The sequence below is a fragment of the Syngnathus scovelli genome, unplaced genomic scaffold (genome assembly GCF_024217435.2).
Source record: "Syngnathus scovelli strain Florida unplaced genomic scaffold, RoL_Ssco_1.2 HiC_scaffold_24, whole genome shotgun sequence".
Taxonomy (NCBI): domain Eukaryota; kingdom Metazoa; phylum Chordata; class Actinopteri; order Syngnathiformes; family Syngnathidae; genus Syngnathus; species Syngnathus scovelli.
This window is the reverse complement of record NW_026061333.1, coordinates 1,215,627-1,233,444: the sequence shown is the minus strand read 5'-3', so window position 1 is coordinate 1,233,444 and position 17,818 is coordinate 1,215,627.

The window sequence follows — 17,818 nt, the reverse complement described above, 5'->3', positions numbered from 1 at the left end:
TTTTTCTCAGACAAAATAGCTACATTCTTCAGTCACTCATTCGTCTGGCATTACTGGACCAACCCCCTATGAACGTGGCTGGGAAAATGTGGAGAAAAGCAAATGTCATTTTCCAGTCAACCAAAGAATTTGTGGATGAAAATGACACAACATTCCAAAGCTGTCCACGCGTTTGTCTCTTCTAGAATGTCAAGTGGGTGGAGGAGAAGCAGCTGCTGCGTCAGAGCAATCAGCAGTTGGCCGAAAAGGTGACGGAAAGAAAGGCGCTGGGCGGAGTCGCTTGGCGTCACACCCGTCCGGAAGCCCCGCAGATGAGGTCTGACTGTCTTTTCAGGTCAGGCGGATGGAGGCGGAAGAAGCGCGTCTGAAAGAGCACATCCAGGATATCCGAGACCAAAACGAACTGCTTGAGTTCCGCATCCTGGAGCTGGAGGTGGGAAGACTCGCACAAGCGTGTTGAGGCCAGAGATGTGACGGACGGACGGACGGACGGATGCATGCCTCTGCCTTTCAGGAGAGGGAGTGGCGCTCCTCCGTCTTGAAGTTTCTGCAAGTCCGTTTCCCAGACGGCCTCAGCCCTTTGCAGATCTACTGCGAGGCCGACGGCGTGAGCGTACGTAAGGCGTCCCTCGCAACCCTAACCTTAACCTGAGGTCCCAGAACACCTTACATGGCTCCTTGCGCCTTTCCCCAGGACATCATCATCAGTGATCTGATGAAGAAGCTGGACATCCTGGGCGATAACGCCGTAAGTGTATGTCGAACTCCTTATGTTCGCACTCCACGAGACTCGGCGGCTCAAATGTGACTTTTGGAAGGCTTTGCGCTGAAAGAACCTTGTTGACGCTGTGCCTTTGGGCTCTTGCAGAATCTCACCAACGAGGAGCAGGTGGTCGTGATTCACGCCAGGACCCTTCCCACCCTAGCCGAGAAGGTAACGCGCACGTCCACGCACACTCTCGCATTCTGCTTATGTGACAGCAGCCTTTCCTCAGTGGTTAGAATACATCAAAGTGACCAAGTCAGCACTTCAACAGAAGATGTTGGACATTGAAAGTGAGAAGGTAGACAGACACGCGACATCAGCCAAGGGGAACTCGGGGCAATGTGCCCCAACAATTCTGACCTTGAGCTGTGCTAGGATATGTTCTGCAACCAGAAGGGCTACCTGGATGAAGAGTTGGACTTCAGGAAGCGTTCCATGGACCAGGCTCATAAGGTAAGCCGCCCTCAAATCTCCCGCCGGACTACTGATGGACGAGGATTGCGGCCCAGAGGATCATGGAGCTGGAGGCCATGTTGTACGAGGCGCTACCGCAGCGGGACTGCCCCGCCACGGACGGCGAAAAAGCCAGCCACGCTGGCGTGAATGACGTGCTGACGGCGGATCAGAGACAAGAGCTTAGGAGCGCCGTGGACCAATGGAAGCGAGCCCTGATGTGGGAGTTGAGGGAGCGCGACGCTTGCATCCTCCAAGAGAGAATGGATCTGCTGCACAGCGCGCAACAGGTAAGGGCCCAAAGCCAGCCCGGCACTTACTTGCACGCTTACTGGCTTTTGAAGGCTACTTTCCATTTGTCCGTCCTAGAGGAACAAAGAGCTGAAAGAATTCATCGAAGCTCACAAGAGACAAATCAAACAATTGGAGGAGAAGTTTCTGTTTCTCTTTCTAGTCTTCTCCTTGGCCTTCATTCTGTGGCCCTAACACCAGCTGGTGAGTGAGCTCCAGCGGCACCGCACTCGACACCTCCGATACACTGCCAGCCGGTCTCAGACGTTGGCAGACGCTCCGATGCCGACGTATACCCCCCGCCACGGTGACAGAGGCACCGCGTCACACCGGCGCTCATCCAATCAGAAGGCAGGAAAGGCAAATTCACATGCAGGGCACTCTTGAACCAGAAGAGAGCGCCACAAAAAACGGTTGTTGCCCCAAACGCGCACTAAAAAGGGTCAGAATAACAAGAGTCCCACCGGCCAGCCGGGGCCACCCGTCCATCCATTTCTTCAGGGGGGGAAAAAATTGGAGTCACCGGTGAGTACATTTTGCATTTAGCTCTGCTTTTCTGCTTCTGTCTTCAAGTGTGTGGCATCCTGCGACCAAAGATTCAGCCAACCCCAAAGCGGTTGACCTCAACGTCCCACCACCATTCCTACCAGAGCAGGTGACGTGATGCTTTGGACATCCTTCCGTCTCAGATGCCCAAAAGTACTCTTTGCCACATCTGCGGCAATACGGTGTCTTTTCAAAGGTGCAAATAAATCCAGCGTGGGCGGAACACGCACGTCTTCGGTTTTTCCCGCTTTGTTTGTGTGACAGCTGTTGTGAAAATTTTACACAAATAAAGTTGTATAGTACAGGTTTGGCCAAGCCGCAACTCCCGAACCGCATGCGGCTCTTTTATGTTCATATCAACATTTGTGTGTGTGTGTGTAGGTGTGTGTGTGTGTGTGGGGGGGGGGGGTTGTGCGTGTTGGCTTCACTTGAGTTCAATTTAGTATTTTCGTCAAAAGCGCATGTGGTGAAATTCCACAAAGTAGGATGGGCAAACACATTCCAGTAAACTATTAGTGTCAATTGGGCTCTCGAAATGGCAGGGAAAAGATGCACAGCAAAACGAAAATATGTAGATGAACACAGGACGTTTTTATCAGAGTGGGAAAGTTTCTATTTTTTGTTGAACGTGATGGCAAACCATTCTGCCTGATACGTCAGACCTCAGCGCATTTCAAAGATTCAAATCTTCAGCGCCATGCACTTCAGCTCACTCCATGCTAACATTGATCAGGCGTCGAACCCGCAACATCATGCTTAAGAGGTGGACATGCTAACCAGTGCGCCATTATGTCAACGCATAACAACTGTAAATCTACTAAACAAAACAGCGGTTGCTATATGACATCTGCCGCGTGTGGTCACGTGACAGACGTCACGTGATGGGCAGAACTTCCGCCGGAATTCAAATCCGCGGGGAGAGTTAACTTGTTTAAAAGGGAGTGGGCAGAAGAATTATTTAATTTATTTAAATCTATTTGGAGTGTGCGCCATTATGTCAATGCATAACAACTGTAAGTCTACTAAACAAAACAGCGGTTGCTATATGACGTCTGCCACGTCGTGGTCACGTGACGCGGACGTGACGTCGACGCCTACTTTACATCCCACCGATCACAGGACCCCTCGGCTGCATAACCGCGCCCCCTTCCCAACCAATCGGATTTGCTATACGCGAAAACTACGCCAATGGGCGGAACTTCCGCCAAAATTTAAATCCGTGGGCGTGGCTCGCAACAGGAAGTAGGAAAATGGCGATGTTGACAAAGACACAGCGGATGGTAACATACGACTAACAAGAGAAATATTTTTATTTTCTGCTTGCAACTGGACCGTCCAGAGCGTACACGGTAAGTACAACTAATCGTTTTTAAAAAGAAGTACTTTTGTTGCCCTGAAAAGCGAGTGAGTGTGGCGTTTGGGGGGAACGTCGAATTTCGACGATTCTTTCTGGTCAACGGTTGTAAATGATTGCGTTGATTAAAAAAGAAAACTTGATGTAACTCTACTTTTAACTGCCGTTTCAGATAAGCGGGTATTACGTCGCAGTCATGTGCCGCGGATATGACGTAATTGGCTGAACTTCCACCAAAATTCAAATCTGTTGGCGCGATGGCCGTGAGCCACTGAGCAACGACGAATATCAACAGAAATATCTTTATTTTCTGCTTGCAACTGGACCGTCTACAGCGCACACGGTAAGTAACACTCATTGTGTTTAAAGAGATTTACGTTTGTAATAGCAACGTGTAGCTGAGGCGCTAGCAGAAGTGTAGCCGCGTTGCGTTGTACGTGTGAATATTGGTCCAGGCGAAATGTTAATGTTTAATTTCATTCCTTTAAGTTCCACGGTGTTTGTTGGCTGCAAGTTTTCCACTGCAAGAAGAGGCTCGTATCATTGACCAGGAGCGAGCTACAATGGTGAGTAGCCATAACATTTATGTTAAACACTTCCTATTTCATGTCTAACAGTACTTGATTTAACAAATAACCATAAATAAATACAGTGTGGGCACTGAAGTTAACATATGTGATTATACTGCCTATTCTGTCACCGAGTATATTGTTGCAAAGTAATATAAGATCCAAAGTTGTAATTCAGAATAGTTTTCAAAAGAAGGCCATTAGAATTATATACAAGTCTGATTACCCTGAACATAACAACAAGCTATTAATTAAATCACAAATTCTTCAATTCAAAGATTTGGTAGATTATCAGACAAATAATGTCTAACAGTAATTGATTTAACACATCACGATAAGTAGATTGAGTGTGGGCACTCTCAAGTTAACATATGTGATTATACTGCCTAATCTGTTACAGAGTAATGTACAAGTAATGTAGAATAGATCCAAAGTAGTAATCCAGAATAGTTTTGAAAAGGCCATTAGAATTATAAACAAATCTGATTACCTTGAACTAAGTGTTGAATATGTCCTATGAAGTCAAAATTTGGCACCATCATGTGGTGAAATTTGGAATTGCATCACATCCAATTTTGCCAGGGAACAAACAGATTAAATAAATCTTAGTCTTAAATAAGCCACTCCTTCTCAAACAAGTAAACTCTGCCCATTTTGCGCAGTAGATGTTCTGTTAATATCTAGTATTTATACAAAGTCATAATTTAAATTGCTTTTAACCTTCATTCGTCGCTTCAACCAACATTACTCGCTCTTATTACCAACTTGTATCGATTTAACTGAGCGTTTAATACTTCCTATCAGGTCTCAAGTCAAGATTTGGCAAAATACAATTTCAGCAAATCCAATTTTGCCAGGCAACAAAAAGATTAAATAAACTAAATAAGTCTTCTTCCCATTAAATAAATCAGAAAAGTCTGTCTTGTAACCAGTCCTCTTCAAACAAGTAAAGTCTGCCCGTTTTGTGCCGTAGATTTTGTGTCTATGCCTAGTATTTATACAAAATCATAATTTAAACGACTTCGTTCCTTCATTCACTTTGGAAATTTGGAATTGCAGCAAATCGAATTTTGCCAGGGAACAAAAATAGATCAATTAAACTAAATAAGTCTTCTTCCCATTAAATAAATTAAAAAAGTCTGTCTTGTAACCAGTCCTTTTCAAACAAGTAAAGTCTGCCCATTTTGTGCCGTAGATTTTGTGTTTATGCCTAGTATTTATACAAAATCATAATTTAAAGGATTTCATTCCTTCATTCACTTTGGAAATTTGGAATTGCGGCACATCAAATTTTGCCTGGGAAGAAAAGTAGATTAAATAAATTTAATAAGTCTTACTACTTCCCAATAAATAAATTAAATACGTTTTGTTCCCACTCCTTTTCAAAAAAGTAGTTTAAAACGAGGGCCCTTCACTCAACCTTTAACCTCAACCCCGCACGTCACATTGTGTTGTATCTGTGAATGTTGGTTGTGGCCAAATGATAGTTTTCTTTCATTCGTTTAGGTTCCACGGTGTTTGTTGGCTATATGTTTTCCACTGTCAGAAGGATGAAAATACAAAGTACAACGCTTGGACGTGGGCGACGACATCACCGGTGAGTCCTTCCTTCCTATTTATTTACCTTCTAGGTGCTAGAGGCTAAGTGTTAGAAGCTAAGTGTTAGAGGCAACACAATACGAACAACACAACACAATATGAACGACTCAACACAATATGAACAACTCAACACAATATGAACAACACAACAAAATACGAACAACACAACACAATACCAACAACACAATACGAACAACACAACACAATACGAACAACACAACACATTACGAACAACACAACACAATACGAACAACACAACGATACCGCACTGAACAACACGATACCGCACTGAACAACACGATACCGCACTGAACAACACGATACCGCACTGAACAACACTATGCCGCACTGAACAACACCATGCCGCACCGAACAACACCATGCCGCACCGAACAACACCATGCCGCACTGAACAACACCATGCCGCACTGAACAACACCATGCCGCACTGAACAACACCATGCCGCACTGAACAACACCATGCCGCACTGAACAACACCATGCCGCACTGAACAACACCATGCCGCACTGAACAACGCCATGCCGCACTGAACAACACCATGCCGCACTGAACAACACCATGCCGCACTGAACACCATCCCGCACCGAACAACACCATCCCGCACCGAACAACACCATGCCGCACCGAACAACACCATGCCGCACTGAACAACACCATGCCGCACTGAACAACACCATGCCGAACTGAACAACACCATGCCGCACTGAACAACACCATGCCGCACTGAACAACACCATGCCGCACTGAACAACACCATGCCGCACTGAACAACACCATGCCGCACTGAACAACACCATCCCGCACTGAACAACACCATCCCGCACTGAACAACACCATGCCGCACTGAACTACACCATGCCGCACTGAACTACACCATGCCGCACTGAACAACACCATGCCGCACTGAACAACACCATGCCGCACTGAACAACACCATGCCGCACTGAACAACACCATGCCGCACTGAACAACACCATGCCGCACTGAACAACACCATGCCGCACTGAACAACACCATGCCGCACTGAACAACACCATGCCGCACTGAACAACACCATGCCGCACTGAACAACACCATGCCGCACTGAACAACACCATGCCGCACTGAACAACACCATGCCGCACTGAACAACACCATCCCGCACTGAACAACACCATGCAGCACTGAACAACATTATGCCGCACTGAACAACATTATACCGCACTGAACAACATTATGCAGCACTGAACAACATTATGCCGCACTGAACAACATTATACCGCACTGAACAACATTATGCCGCACTGAACAACATTATGCCGCACTGAACAACACCATGCCGCACTGAACAACATTATGCCGCACTGAACAACACCATGCCGCACTGAACAACACCATGCCGCACTGAACAACACCATGCCGCACTGAACAACACCATCCCGCACTGAACAACACCATCCCGCACTGAACAACACCATCCCGCACTGAACAACACCATGCCGCACTGAACAACACCATGCCGCACTGAACAACACCATGCCGCACTGAACAACACCATGCCGCACTGAACACCACGCCGCACTGAACAACACCATGCCGCACTGAACAACATTATGCCGCACTGAACAACATTATGCCGCACTGAACAACACCATGCCGCACTAAACAACACCATACCGCACTGAACAACACCATGCCGCACTGAACAACACCATGCCGCACTGAACAACACCATGCCGCACTGAACAACACCATGCCGCACTGAACAACACCATGCCGCAATGAACAACACCATGCCGCACTGAACAACACTATGCCGCACTGAACAACATTATGCCGCACTGAACAACACCATGCCGCACCGAACAACACAATGCCGCACCGAACAACATTATGCCGCACTGAACAACACCATCCTGCACTGAACAACACCATCCCGCACTGAACAACACCATGCCGCACTGAACAACACCATGCCGCACTGAACAACACCATGCCGCACTGAACAACACCATGCCGCACTGAACAACACCATGCCGCACTGAACAACACCATGCCGCACTGAACAACACTATGCCGCACTGAACAACACCATGCCGCACTGAACAACACCATCCCGCAATGAACGACACCATCCCGCAATGAACGACACCATGCCGCACTGAACGACACCATGCCGCACTGAACGACACCATGCCGCACTGAACGACACCATGCCGCAGTGAACGACACCATGCCGCACTGAAAGACACCATCCCGCACTGAACAACACCATGCCGCACTGAACAACACCATGCCGCACTGAACAACACCATGCCGCACTGAACAACACCATCCCGCACTGAACAACATTATGCCGCACTGAACAACATTATGCCGCACTGAACAACACCATGCCGCACTGAACAACACCATGCCGCACTGAACAACATTATGCCGCACTGAAAAACACCATGCCGCACTAAACGACACCATCCCGCACTGAACAACACCATGCCGCATTGAACAACACCATGCCGCACTGAACAACACCATCCTGCACTGAACAAAACCATCCCGCACTGAACAACACCATGCCGCACTGAACAACATTATGCCGCACTGAACAACATTATGCCGCACTGAACAACACCATCCCGCACTGAACAACACCATGCCGCACTGAACAACACGATCCCGCACTAAACAACACCATCCCGCACTGAACAACACCATGCCGCACTAAACAACACCATGCCGCACTGAACAACACCATGCCGCACTGAACAACACCATCCCGCACTGAACAACACCATGCCGCACTGAACAACACCATTCCGCACTGTACAACACCATGCCGCACTGAAAAACACCATGCCGCACTGAACAACACCATCCCGCACTAAACAACACTATGACGCACTGAACAACACCATGCCCCACTGAACAACACCATGCCGCACTGAACAACACCATACCGCACTGAACAACACCATGCCGCACTGAACAACACCATGCCGCACTGAACAACACCATGCCGCACTGAACAACACCATGCCGCACTGAACAACACCATGCCGCAATGAACAACACCATGCCGCACTGAACAACATTATGCCGCACTGAACAACATTATGCCGCACTGAACAACACCATGCCGCACCGAACAACACAATGCCGCACTGAACAACATTATGCCGCACTGAACAACACCATCCTGCACTGAACAACACCATCCCGCACTGAACAACACCATCCCGCACTGAACAACACCATGCCGCACTGAACAACATTATGCCACACTGAACAACACCATGCCGCACTGAACAACACCATGCCGCACTGAACAACACCATGCCGCACTGAACAACACCATGCCGCACTGAACTACAACATGCCGTACTGAACAACATGACGCCGCACTGAACAACACCATGCCGCACTGAACAACACCATCCCGCAATGCACAACACCATCCCGCACTGAACAACACCATGCCGCACTGAACAACACCATGCCGCACTGAACAACATTATGCCGCACTGAACAACATTATGCCGCACTGAACATTATTATGCCGCACTGAACAACACCATGCCGCACTGAACAACACCATGCCGCACTGAACAACATTATGCCGCACTGAGCAACATTATGCCGCACTGAACAACACCATCCCGCACTGAACAACACCATGCCGCTTTGAACAACACCATGCCGCACTGAACAACACCATCCTGCACTGAACAACACCATCCCGCACTGAACAACACCATCCTGCACTGAACAACACCATGCCGCACTGAACAACATTATGCCACACTGAACAACACCATGCCGCACTGAACAACACCATGCCGCACTGAACAACACCATGCCGCACTGAACAACACCATGCTGCACTGAACAACACCATGCCACACTGAACAACACCATCCCGCACTGAACAACACCATGCCGCACTGAACAACACCATGCCGCACTGAACAACACCATGCCGCACTGAACAACACCATGCCGCACTGAACAACACCATGTCGCACTGAACAACACCATCCCGCACTGAACGACACCATGCCGCACTGAACGACACCATGCCGCACTGAACAACACCATGCCGCACTGAACAACACCATGCCGCACTGAACACCACCATGCCGCACTGAACAACACCATGCTGCACTGAACAACACCATGCCGCACTGAACAACACCATGCCGCACTGAACAACACCATCCAGCACTGAACAACACCATGCCGCACTGAACAACACCATGCCGCACTGAACAACACCATGCCGCACTGAACTACACCATGCCGCACTTAACAACACCATGCCGCACTGAACAACACCATGCCGCACTGAACAGCACCATGCCGCACTGAACGACACCATGCCGCACTGAACGACACCATGCCGCACTGAACATTATTATGCCGCACTGAACAACACCATGCCGCACTGAACAACACCATGCCGCACTGAACAACATTATGCCGCACTGAGCAACATTATGCCGCACTGAACAACACCATCCCGCACTGAACAACACCATCCCGCACTGAACAACACCATGCCGCTTTGAACAACACCATGCCGCACTGAACAACACCATCCTGCACTGAACAACACTATCCCGCACTGAACAACACCATCCTGCACTGAACAACACCATGCCGCACTGAACAACACCATCCCGCACTGAACAACACCATGCCGCCATGAACAACACCATGCCGCACTGAACAACACCATGCCGCACTGAACAACACCATGCCGCACTGAACACCACCATGCCGCACTAAACAACACCATGCCGCACTGAACAACACCATGCCGCACTGAACAACACCATGCCGCACTGAACAACACCATCCCGCACTGAACAACACCATGCCGCACTGAACAACACCATGCCGCACTGAACAACACCATGCCGCACTGAACTACACCATGCCGCACTTAACAACACCATGCCGCACTGAACAACACCATGCCGCACTGAAGAGCACCATGCCGCACTGAACAACACCATGCCGCACTGAACTACACCATGCCGCACTGAACAACACCATGCCGCACTTAACAACACCATGCCGCACTGAACAACACCATGCCGCACTGAACAACACCATGCTGCACTGAACTACACCATGCCATACTGAACAACATGACGCCGCACTGAACAACACGACGCCGCACAGAACAACACGACGCCGCACAGAATAACACAATACCGCACAAAACAACACAATACCGCACAAACAGTTTTAGATAATATTATGTCGCAGTCATGTGACGCGGACATGATGTCAATAGGCGGAACTCACGGCAAAATTATAATCCGTGGGCGTGACTTGCAACAGGAAGTAGGAAAGCGGCAATGCTTGCAAACAAGACACAGCGGTTAGTAACACGACAACTAACAAGACAAATATTTTTGTTTTCAGCTTGCAACTTGACCGTCTAGAGCGTACAAGGTAATTACAACTCGTTGTTTTGAAAAATATGTTTTTTTGTGTAGCCCTGAAAAGCGAGGGAGTGTGGCGTTTGGGAGGAATGTCGAACTCGGCGTCTGCTTCCAGCCACAGATGCCAAATTTCGACGATTATTTCGACTGGTCAACGGTTGTAAATTATTGCGTTGATTAAAAACTTATCCTCGGTTATCCGTGGCTAAAACACCACAACCCTGCAATAAACTGGGAGTCAGGGGAGATAAAGGGGTGGGCATCCCAGTGCCAAGTATCGTGTGTCAAACCGAACCCTTCGATCGAGTCCCCATGCACTTCTCCCTCGGACTTTGCGTCTCCTGAACCAGAGTTCAGAGCTCCGGATCTAAACCAAGTACCCAAATGCTACCATCAACTTGCGGAGGTATTTAGCAAAGCCAAGGCGAGCTCCTTACCACCCCACCGTCCCTACGACTGCGCCATAGACCTATTGCTCGGTGCTTCGATCCCCAAGGGGAGACTTTATTCCCTTTCGGGCCCCGAAAAGAAGGCCTTAAATGACTATATTGACGCGTCACTTAAAGCGGGTCTGATCATGCCGTCATCATCGCCTGCAGGGGCCGGGTTTTTCTTTGTGGGGAAGAAAGACGGAACCCTGCGCCCCTGCATAGATTACAGTCCCCTCAACCAGATCACTATAAAGAATCGGTACCCCCTCCCACTCATGTCGGCCGTGTTTGATCAGTTGCAGCAGGCTCGGGTATTCACCAAGTTAGATTTGCGTAACGCGTATCACCTCGTGCGCATTCGGGAAGGTGATGAGTGGAAGACGGGCTTCAACACCCCCCGGGGACACTTTGAATACCGGGTAATGCCGTTCGGCCTCACCAATGCCCCCGCGGTCTTCCAGGCCATGATCAATGACGTTCTGAGTGATTTCTTAGACCACTTTGTTTTCGTTTACTTGGATGACATCTTAATTTATTCACCAGATTTGAGGACCCATGAGAGTCATGTTAAGTCGGTCCTGCAACGGCTCCTGGACCATCGACTTTATGTAAAGGCCGAAAAGAGCGAGTTCCATGCAGAAACGATATCGTTCCTTGGCTTCATCATAGCCCCAGGGAAGGTCCAGATGGACCCAGCCAAAGTAAGCGCGGTGACCCAATGGCCGGTACCGGATAGCCGCAAAAGAGTGCAGCAATTTCTGGGATTTGCTAACTTTTATAGACGATTCATACGAGGCTTCAGCGCCACCGAGGCTCCCCTGCACGCTCTCACCTCCCCGACAGTTCCGTTTCGCTGGACGGCGGAGGCTGAAGCCGCCTTCCAGGAGCTGAAGAGGCGGTTCACCACCGCTCCAATCCTTACCTTGCCCGACCCATCTCGTCAGTTCGTGGTGGAGGTTGATGCCTCCAGTCAGGGAATCGGCGCCATCCTGTCTCAGAGATCCCAGGTCGACAACAAGCTCCATCCATGCGCCTTTTTGTCCCGACGGCTGACCCCCGCGGAGCAGAACTATGACGTCGGAGATCGGGAATTGTTAGCAAATTCAAAAAGGCTCTTGAAGAATGGAGACACTGGCTGGAGGGAGCCCAACACCCCTTTCTGGTTTGGACCGATCACAAGAACCTGCAATATATCAAGGAGGCCAAGCGATTGAACTCCCGCCAGGCTTGTTGGTCCCTCTTCTTTAACCGTTTCCATTTCACGTTGTCTTACAGACCGGGGGCCAAGAACACCAAACCTGATGCGCTGTCACGCATCTACAGCCCAGACCCGGTGTCCACAGAGCCAGAGCCCATTCTCCCCCCTCACTGCGTGGTGGGAGCCGTAACCTGGCCCATAGAGGACTTGGTGAAGCGGGCAAACCACGATGATCCACCCCCTAGGGGAAGTCCCGAGAATAGACTGTTTGTTCCGCCCCAACTACGATCCCAAGTGATCCACTGGGCGCACACCTCCCGGCTCACGTGTCACCCGGGCGTGCGAAGAACCCTGCACGTCATCCAACAAAGATTCTGGTGGCCCTCCATGGGGGCGGACGTCCGGGAGTATGTTGCAGCCTGTTCCATCTGTGCGCGGAGTAAGAACACTCCGGGTGGGGTTGCTGCAGCCTCTCTCCATTCCCTCTCGACCATGGGCCGACATCTCTGTGGATTTTGTCACGGGACTGCCGGTGTCTAGCGGTAAGACGACGATACTCACCGTCGTGGATAGGTTCTCCAAGATGGCCCACTTCATTGCCCTGCCCAAATTACCTTCGGCCAAACGTACGGCAGTAGTTCTCATGGACCACGTCTGCAGGATTCATGGATTTCCTCGGACGTCGTGTCAGATAGGGGCCCCCAGTTCGTGTTCCGCTTTTGGAGGGCTTTCTGCAAGCTTATAGGGGCCACCGTGAGCCTCACTTCGGGCTACCACCCGGAAGCGAACGGCCAAGCAGAACGCATTAACCAACAGCTGGAAATGGGCCTCCGCTGTTTGGTAACCCAGAACCCCTCGTCGTGGAGTCAAAACTTGACCTGGGTAGAGTACGCCCATAACTCCCTTCCCATCACGGCGACCGGGATGTCCCCCTTCATGTGCGTCTTTGGATACCAGCCCCTGCTCTTCCCCGACAGCGAGCCGGAGGTGTCAGTTACCTCGGCGTGCGCCGTGGTGAGACGCTGTCGGCGCATCTGGGCAGCGGCAAGGGCCATACTGGTCCGCCAGGGCGACAGGGTGAAGAGGATGGCTGACCGGAGACGTCGTCCGGCACCTGTCTACCGGCCCGGCCAGCGGGTCTGGCTGTCCGCCCGGGACCTTCCCCTCCAGGTGGGCTCCAGGAAGCTGGCCCCCCGTTTTGTAGGGCCGTTTCCGATCTCCAAGGTCGTCGGTCCAGCGGCTGTGCGACTCCGTCTGCCTCGGTCCCTTGCGGTGCATCCCACCTTCCACGTCGGGAAGGTCAAGCCGGTTAGGGAGAGTGGGATGGTGCCGGCTCCCGCGGCACCCCCGCCTACGCGGACGGTGGGGGGTGGGCCTACCTACACAGTTAAGAAGTTGCTGGACGTGCGCCGGAAGGGCCGGGGCTGGCAGTTCCTGGTGGACTGGGAGGGTTACGGGCCAGAGGAGCGGCAATGGGTGCCGCGTAGCTATATCCTGGATCCCGGGCTACTAGATGACTTTTACGCGGCTCACCCCGATGCTCCGGGTCCGTCTGGGATCCGGCCCTAGAGGGGGGGGGTTATGTCATGCTGTCATGTGTCGTCCGGATCACTTCCTGTTTTATTGTGTGATTTTCCTCTCGTTCCAGTCGGTGTGTCCTTCCCCTGTGCGTCCGGTCACGTGAACCCCTGATTCCAAGTGTGTGCACCTGCATCAATGACCAACTGTCTTCACCTGTGTTCCCCTCCTGTGTCCATATAACCCGCGTCTTTCCCAGTATCCAGTGCCAGTGCGTCTTGCCTTGTAAGAACACTAGCGATCACGAAACCCTCGAGTTCCACGTACAAGCCTTGTTTGAGCGACTTTGATCCCCGATGTTAACTTGGTTACATCGCTATCTTGTTTTTGTATTTCCCTCGGTTCGAGGTGCTTTGATTTCCCCTTTTTCTCCCTCGGTTCGAGGCGCCTTAGTTTTCCCTTTTTTCCCTCCTATTGAGGCGTTTTTTGTTCGACTATCAGTGGAGACAATAAAAGCCTTTTTGGACATTGAAGTCTCTGCATTCGAATCCTCTCCCTGCTCTGCACCTGACATAAACTAAAAAGTGGTTGAAAGTAAAAGTTTACACTATCAAAAAAACAATACTTACCTGGATAACCTGAAACAGAAAAACACACAGTTATACTTACCTATGCCGAGTTCACATATTCACACCCAATCGGTACCTGCAAGAAAAGAGCAAAAACAACAAGTTAATAAGCTAAAATGAGTAGATGGAAAATTATCCGGAACGAAACGCAAATTGCTGACATGAAACACATATAAGGACCGCTCGGAGCAGGAAATTCAGTCTCGATGCGGCCATGAAGGAGGAAACAGCTCCACATGCAACAAAACTAAATTTAGCTTCCATTCCCGTGTGCCAGACCTGAGGAAGGCACAAAAGATGCCGAAACGTTGTCGATGGCCACACGGAGGAAATAAAAGGGAGCGCAAACTAGCGCCGATAGGAAAACAATTAGACGCAAAATTATAATTTACCCACGCTCTACCCAGATAGGAGAGCGGATGGATGCCGCACAGAGCAAGATGCTCTCGCTCCACCCAGATAGGGGAGTCGATGAATTAAGTGCGAGGTACGACTAATTTGACCGCAAATGCAGCTGTCAATCTATCATGCCAAGTCGAGACTCATTTATTACATATATAACAAAGGCGACCGGATAGGCAAAGTGCAAACACAAAAACAAACAACAAATACAAAGCAAATACATGTTTATTAAGCCCAACATGGCCTGACCAGCATGGCTGGCGCAGCCACGACGGACAGGTTGCTCTGGGGCTGGATGTGGGACGTGGGCGTGGATGGTAGGACCGTGCCTTTGCTCCTCTCCTTCGGGGGAGGAACTCCCTTCTTAATCCTAACTCGCCTGTGCCACCTCCACTGCCCCCCCACGTTTCCAGTTTCCATTGAGCTCCTGCTGCGTCTGTGCGCTGTCCCCTAAACCGATCCTACCCTAACCCTAACCTAACCCCAAACCCTAACCCCAACCCTAACCCTAATCCAAATCCCTCCCTGACTCCCATTATGAAAAAAATTTCAACCTGCAAGTCAAAAAATGGAAATTAAGAAGTCAAAAATTTGAACACAAACACGAAATTGAATATAAACTAAAAAGTGGTTGAAAGTAAAAATTTACACTATCAAAAAAAACAATACTTACCTGGATAACCTGAAACAGAAAAACACACAGTTATACTTAACTATGCCGAGTTCACATATTCACACCCAATCGGTACCTGCAAGAAAAGAGCAAAAACAACAAGTTAATAAGCTAAAATGAGTAGATGGAAAATTATCCGGAACGAAACGCAAATTGCTGACATGAAACACATATAAGGACTGCTCGGAGCAGGAAATTCAGTCTCGATGCGGCCATGAAGGAGGAAACAGCTCCACATGCAACGAAACTAAATTTAGCTGCAATTCCCGTGTGCCAGACCTGAGGAAGGCACAAAAGATGCCGAAACGTTGTCGATGGCCACACGGAGGAAATAAAAGGGAGCGCAAACTAGCGCCGATAGGAAAACAATTAGGTGCAAAATTATAATTTACTCACGCTCTACCCAGATAGGAGAGCGCATGGATGCCGCACAGAGCAAGATGCTCTCGCTCCACCCAGATAGGGGAGTCGATGAATTAAGTGCGAGGTACGACTAATTTGACCGCAAATGCCGCTGTCAATCTATCATGCCAAGTCGAGACTCATTTATTACATATATAACAAAGGCGACTGGATAGGCAAAGTGCAAACACAAAAACAAACAACAAATACAAAGCAAATACATGTTTCTTAAGCCCAACTTGGCCTGATCAGCATGGCTGGCGCAGCCACGACGGACAGGGTGCTCTGGGGCTATTTTCTGGCACTAAGGTCATTTCTGCCTACAAGCGGAACAAGAGTCTGGCAGATATTTTGATCCGGGCAAAATTGCCAACATTGAAGTGGGACAAACCCTTATTGTTGGACACTCAATTCAAGAGACTAAATTTCATTAAAAATATAGAAATGGGAACAGTATTTGGAATTGACCAGGGAATCAACCCAAAATCTAGAAATTGTGTTTATGTTATTTTTTGTAACAAATGTGGGATCCAATATGTTGGCGAATCACGAAACAATTTGTCCACACGCATGTATCAGCATCGGTATAATGTGAAGAACAAGAAAGAAATGGACACACCCTTAGTTAAACATGTTGTTGATCATGGTATGGCCTCAATGAGAATGGCGGGATTACAAAGGAACATTAATTGGACAGACATAGAAAGAAAAGGGAGGGAACGATATTGGATATTTACATTGGGAACTAGGGAGCCAATTGGACTAAACATTAAGCATTGAAGATTCACCATACACCACTTGATTTGGATCCTTACTACAATCCCATCCCTAACCCCAATCCCTACTCCTTACCCATAATCCTAACCTAACCCCAATCGCTACTCCTTACCCATAATCCTAACCTAACCCCAAACCTAATCCTAACCCTAACCCTACCCTAACCCTAACCCTAACCCCAAATCTAATCCTAACCCTAACCCTAACCCTAAACCTAACCCCTAACCCTAACCCCTAACCCCACCCACATCACACAATCCTAACATCAACAATCGCCTAAATTATAATTCTGCCGCTATAACATGTAAAAATAAAAAAAATGACAATTACAAATTTTCAAAAACACTAAGAAAGCTTAAAAATACATAAAAGTTTAGAACGTCAAAATTTAAAATGTATAAATACTAATTAATTTAAAATCATTTACGAAATTTCAGAAGTATTAAAAACACAGAGGTAACATTAAATATTAATTGATGATTGAGTCGAAAGAGATAAATAAATAAAACAATATTAACACAAATTATACATTTGATGTAAAATAAGCAACAGAACGAATGAAAATAATTAGACCAGTGGATTTAGTGGTTTATGGTGCGAAAAGTGATATACAAGTCAACAAAATAAAATCTGAATCAAAAGGAAAAAAGGAAAAAGGAAAAGGGACCCGGAAAAAAGAAAAAATGAAAGAGTATAAAAGGAGGCGAGAAAAAAACAGGTTCATTGTGCTTTTGTCTCTCGAACAGTCGACAACTCTCT